This window comes from Colias philodice, chromosome 27, assembly GCF_061535455.1.
Source record: "Colias philodice isolate Cphi_HAF_F1 chromosome 27, ilColPhil1 Martin Lab GWU primary, whole genome shotgun sequence".
Classification (NCBI taxonomy): Eukaryota; Metazoa; Arthropoda; class Insecta; order Lepidoptera; family Pieridae; genus Colias; species Colias philodice.
Window position 1 is genome coordinate 2,579,650 of NC_143112.1, and position 6,907 is coordinate 2,586,556.

Genomic DNA, 6,907 nt, shown 5'->3' on the forward strand with positions numbered 1-6,907 from the left:
TTGCTGACAATGTTTATTTTCAGTCGATAGTAAAGGTATAGTCACGATTGTATGGAAATCAAATAAAAAGATTATGAAAATCTGGCAATAGTTTATCTGTTATACGATTATATGGGAACCAAATAAAGAGATTATGAAAATTTGGAAATAGTTTATTTGGAAAATGGTACGATGGGAAACAAAAAAAAGTATTTTGAGAATCTGGTATAATGAGATCTGTATTATGAGAATACGGGAAACAAAAAAATACTTTTTAAAAATCTGGTTTTGGTGCATCTGGAAATTGATTCATCTGGGAAATTAAAAAAGGAATTTTGAAAATTTGTCATTCATTACATCTGTCTTTTAAAAGTTCTAACAACCGTTTTCGGGGTTTTAAGATTCGGGTAATAGAAATTCGAGTTTTTAATAGGTTACCTTTTCCATGACGTCTTAAAGCACAGTACCTACAGTGAAATTGATGACGTAAATCGATTAACATAGCTCTGTATATTGTAATACTGTGGCTCTGTCTTTAAGACGTCACAGTAATCAGAAAGAAACTAGGTAGGCGGGATGTAAGCATCGCTTTACAAGGAAGACGAAACAAAGAAGAGGACACAAAAAAGACGTGTGGCACTTGGGGACTGCCGCGGTAAAGCTATTGCATGCTATGCCTTCAAGCCACACCTCCGTGCCCGTCGGAGTGGGGAGCGTGAGGTTTTTTCGTTACGGAATTTCTGGACTCGGTCCCCGCGCTCAAGGCCCGCGATAGAAGCTATGCAATCTATACAGGTGTGTATAAATTTTAGTTTCCGAGTTATCAATGTCCATACCTCTTATATCTATTAGTTTCGATATCCTATGATAATAAGAAGTGGGTGGTCTAGTATTTTACTGTTCCCTTCACGTATCGTGTTGTTACATATTATATCATTTTATTTTACAATGCAGATTTGTCGAATGTATGTTTCATCACGATACGTGCAGTGGAACGCAGGTGAGTGCTTAGAATAAAGAAGAATTAAAACTACGAATAGTTAGTTAATAGTGTATTTGTACAATTCTTAAATAATTATAGTAAATAATAATGTTATTTCACATTGCTACATGGTATAAAAACTTTTGGAGAACAAAATAATTCAATAGGAATAAATTTAATGACGTAATATTTGAAGTACATGTACATTATCATTAATGTTTTTTATAGACAAATAAATATATATTATGAGATAGAAATTATTAATTATAACGATTAATCTACTGTAATCTACCCATTTATACAACATAACAAATTCATAATAAACTGAGCCTATTTATAAACACGCATTAATTAACAATACCCATGTCAACATCGAGAGCTAATAAATATGGAGCCTAGTTAGCAAAATTAAATTAACCTAAAAATAAATGAGTATCAATATCTATTAGGCGGTCCACACAGAGCGAACAGCCTCGCGAAGCAATTGCGAATAAATTCAGTCTATTTCTACGTGGCTCAAGCTATACTGTAGCACTTTCTTATATTGGAATCAGTAGCGCTTTAAGACGTCACAGTCATTAGAAAGAAACTTAAAAGTAGGTAGTAACAATATAGGAACACTTAGAACGAAAATATATACTTATATTTGTGTTACAATTGTAGTTACTGATAGAAACATAACCTAGCGTTAAAATGTAAAGCAAATCACAGAAATAGTTTAAGAATACCTTTAAACTGAAACCTCTTTCACCAACATTTGAATGAAAATCGCGTATGCATACGTACTGAATGCGCTGCTTCGCGTAGCAAATAGCAATTGCTTCGCGAGGCTGCTCTGTCTATGTGAACCCGCCTAAATATATAGAACACACGTGTTATTTCTAAATAGTTAAATACCCAAGAGACCAACAACTCATCTGCGATGAATAGTTATTAGCCTTCCTAATTAACAAACTTCAATAACACCGCTATTACGTAAACAAAAAAGGTTTTCTAAGCAATTTGTAATTATTGGCATAATTTAACATGAGTGTGTTAGATGTAAATTCAAGCTATTGTTAAAATTTTAAGAATTTTAAGAAGGGATAGTTTATGAAATCATCAAAAAAGAATCAAGTTTGTTAATAGATAGGTAAGAAATAAATAATAGAAAACTGGAGGAATTTTGTCACTAAATAGTCTTTAAATCTTCTCCATAATAATTGTTTTATTCATCTACATGCCCTTGACACGAATCTCTGCAAAAACGAACCTATAGGTTTATATTTATTTAGTTATATTATATACTTAGTGTTTACTTATCAAATGTACAATATCCATACTAATATTATAAATGCGAAAGTAACTCTGTCTGTCTGTCTGTTACTCAATCACGCCTCAACTACTGAACCAATTTGCATGAAATTTGGTATGGAGATATTTTGATACCCGAGAAAGGCTATTTTTTTATTGCGAAATAGGTATGTACCACGGGCGAAGCCGGGGCGGACCGCTAGTCTATAAATAAAGCAGCCAAATCCGTATCAATATAATACTCGACTAACCAGTATAAATAGATGCAATTGACCATTAATTGTAAGTTTAAAATTTACACGATTACTTTTGACTACACGGGCGAAGCTGCGGGCGGAAAGTTAGTATATTATAAAGCTTATATCAAATAGGTTTCACGCGTACATAAATACTAACTATTCGCCCGCAGCTTCACCCGCGTAGTCATAGAAAAGCCCGTATTATTCCCGTTCCTGTAGGATCTTCGGGATAAAAACTATCCTATATCCTTTCTCTAGTTTCAAGCTATATGTGTACCAAATTTTATCCAAATCGGTTCAGTGGTTGAGGCGTGAAGTCGGACAGAGTTACTTTCGCATTTATTTAAGACTAGCTTACCGTCAGGACGTCTAGGACGAAAACCTAATAAATGATATACTAAAACCTTCCTCTTGAATCACTCTATCTATAAAAAAACCGTATCAAAATCCGTTGGTGTGTAGTTTTAAAGATTTAAGCATACATAGATAGGGGACAAAAAAAGCGACTTTGTTTTATACTATGTAGTGATTATAAAGCTCATATCAAATAGGGTTCACCCGTTCACACACTCCAGTCAATAAACTCAAGTGGTAATTCTGCATTTGTCAACGCTTAGTGCATTCTAAGTCTAGATATGCATTAATCTGGATCTGTTTGTAGGATTACGTTATAAGCTGCAGCGAATGTATGAATAAGCTATGACGCAACATGGTCATGATAGCACTTTTGGTTGATTGATTTTGTTTGTATAAATAATGTTGATACTTTCGTGTGATACTAACAAACGTACTGTTAATTAAATCTATACTTAATATTATAAAGCTGAAGAGTTTGTTTGTTTGAACGCGATAATCTCGGCAACAACTGGTTCGATTCAAAAATTATTTCGGTGTTATATAGCCCATTTATCGAGGAAGGCTAAAGGCTGTATATCATCACGCTAAGACCAACAGGAGCGGAGCACTGCGGGTAAAACCACGGAGCACAGCTAATTGAAAATAAGAAACTGGACTTTGGTGATGAAGAATGTGCACTTTTGTAGGTTTATTAACGTTGAGCTAAAGTTTATAAGATTAATATGAATGTTTGTTTATTAGTCTTTCAAGTAAAAGCAACCGATAGGATCTGTATGACATTTGATTTTTTTTTTAATCTTACCCGGCGTGTAAAGCCACGGGATCCAGCTAGTGTATGAAAACAATTTTATTTAACAAACGAAATGGGCAACTGTTTGCTAGTATTAAAAGTTAGTGTTTAAAAAAACATGTATCGGTCATGAATTAAAAAAAATATATAGGTATATCTATCTGTCTAATAAAAACTACCTAGTGATTATAGATAATAGGTAGTGCAAATAAATAGTCGTATAAATCATTCATAGATATTAGATACTTAATTAACGCCTAATATTAAATTATCTATCTCCATTTGGTTGAATTATCGACAAACCACTTGCAGTTAAATTTGGAAGTTGCTATAACAGCGAATATCGCTACTGAATTAGAAATGATATTCATTAATTATTATTTAGTACGTTTTCAAATGAAAGCATTTAAACTGTTATGTAATACTAGCTGTGCCTCGCGATACTCGCTTTTTTCGCTCCTGTTGTGATGATATAGCCTATAGCCTTCCTCGATAAATGGGCTATTTAACACTCAAAGAATTTTTCAAATCGTATCAGTACTTCCTGAGATTGGCGCTTTCAAAGAAACAAACAAATAAACTCTTCAGCTTTATAATATGTATTAGTATAGATTTGTTTTAACTCTGTGAAAACTCACATGTATACATAAACCCTATAAACTTCATCATCATCATCATCAGCCCATCCACTGCTGGGACACGGGCCTCCTATGAGGGTACAGGCCATAATCCACCACGCTGGCCGAGTGCAGGTTGGCAGATGTAACATGTCGTCGAACTTTTTGATTCTTCGACATGTCGGTTTCGTCACGATGTTTTCCTTCCCTGTTTCTAGCAGTGATATTATGAAAATGCGCAGATAAAGTAAAAAATCAATTTATTTCCTGCACGCTCACGATCTCAAACCCCCGACTTATCGATTTGAAGTCTGAATTCGTCACCACTGAGCTACTACTGCTTCTGAAACCTGAAAACTTAATACCTTATTTAGTCAATTACGCTAAAACCTAATTATACACCTAACATTACTTGAAATAACGTAGAGCTATTTTTAGTATTTGCTTGTAATTAACTTAATGGCTTATTCAAGGTAACTTATTTGGGTAAGTAGAACTATTGTATAATAACTTAAGCTGGTTTTCAAACTTTGGATTTCAGTTCTGAAGGAATAATAAGTCAAAGTTACTTGGTTAAGTATAATTACTTCGAACACTACGTCTTGCAGAATAAGACGCTGAATAATTGTAAAAACGTTAATATTTCGCGTTAAAAATCCGTTAAAAAGTTAATATCTAAATGCAATACTCGTGTTAAAATCAAGCACATGAACATACTATATCGTATCAGATTTTTTCAAGGAAAATACTAACCAAAAATTTAATCTAGGGTGTTATCCACAACTTATTTAAAAATAATGTTAATTAATTCTACGCAACATACAATAGTCACTACTCACTAGTCCGATAGTTGTTAAAAGCCATATAGAATGTCGCATGTACCAAAAAGGCTACAAATTATAATTCTAAACATCAATCTTTCGTAACAGAACTAAAATAGCTAGATCAGCTCACTTAGACCGTATTCCGTTAATTGCAAATAACTTGTGACAAAGCACTCTTTGTATTAAAGCGATAGGAACAAAATCTCTTGGCACTACACCAGAGAACACACATCGAGGCCAGTAACTAGAATAATAAAGTACTGGATAGTGCAAGTGTGAAGCGTTTGTGTGTGTCGAAGTGAGAGATTTGCGCTTAATGTCAAAATAGTATTGCAGACGTGGTGCGGAAAATTATAACTATAAATATGAAATAAAAAAAAGAAAGCGGTAAATTAAGTGTTAGGTACATTTTATACATTAGTTTGAAACTAGCTATCCGCCCGCGGTTCCGCCCGCTTATTGAAAGAAAAACCCGCATAGTAGGTATCTGTGTTCCAAATGTCATACAAATAGTTTCAGTGGCTTAGGCGCGAAGAAGAGACAAGATTTTTAGGATAGTTAGGACAGTTAGATAGTTTGTAGGAGTAGGTCAATTATATCACCGTTTTTCGTAATAAAATCTACATATAAACGTTCACAAAACATAAAATAATATTTGAAAGAAAGAAGGATGTAATATGTTAAATGTTCCGTACGATAAATTAATGGGGCAGATATATATTCCGTGTTCTATCGTAGAGTTTATCCAGAGACTTATCATTCATATAAATGAATGTAAATATCTGGGAGTATATTTTATAGTTATTTCTAGTGCAATTTGATTGACTTGCACTTGAGATTGATAAAAATTTCACCTACTCCAAAGTTCTAATTCATGAAACTACTAATAATATAAAGAACAACATTTTAATGTATGACAGGAACCTGAAGTGAAATTATCTGACACATATGTATATTTAAGTGTATATTATTGTATACATTTTTCTTAATATATTTTTTACATTATGGTAGGTACTCGACATTGTTTTTGAATTTTGACATTATTTTGTAGATAAAAGATTTGAAGCTAGGGACGGAATCACGTCATGAATTTATAAAGAGCACAAAATTTCGAATTAGTCAAGCAGTTTCGGAGGAGTTTAACTTCAAACACGAGAATTTTCTTAAAAACTACCCACTTATAATGTACACTTCGCGTTTTCGAGTAGTTTTGACCATTTTGGATTGTACGCAAAAAATCCCTTTAGGTAAAAAAATGTACCTTTCACAATTCCATATGTCACAACAAATAGCATCCAATTCGATCCAGCGGTTTATCCGCAAAACCGTAACAAAGACCAATATAATAGAATACATACAGTTTTCATCACACAAAGGGATCGTCAAAGTTAGTACCTATATCGCAAATTTATTGCACATTGCTATGTTGTCTGAATACCGGGTACAATATTGTGATTGTGTCAAATAGAGAGAGTTGTGTCAGAGTTGCCCCGCGCGCTTGCAAGGGTTAAACGCATTCGCTCAGCTGTTACGTTAAAAAATAAAATCTGTGAATATGTCGTTCAAAACTTTGGAAAATGTTATTCGTGAGTTGAATAAGACTGTGTTACATCTGCAAGATAAAGTAACTTCACTAGAAACGCTTATTCTAGAACAGAATTCGATTATAAAAGAATTTGTTGAAAGTAAACAAATGCGAGATCCGACGGTACATTTGAGTTCACCAAATAAAAAGTGTGATGATGAAGAGGGTAACTCTAAGCTGCGGCCACTTCGAGATGCTCGTCTTCGTGCGCTTACGACCATCAACGTCGCGAAGCCCAAAG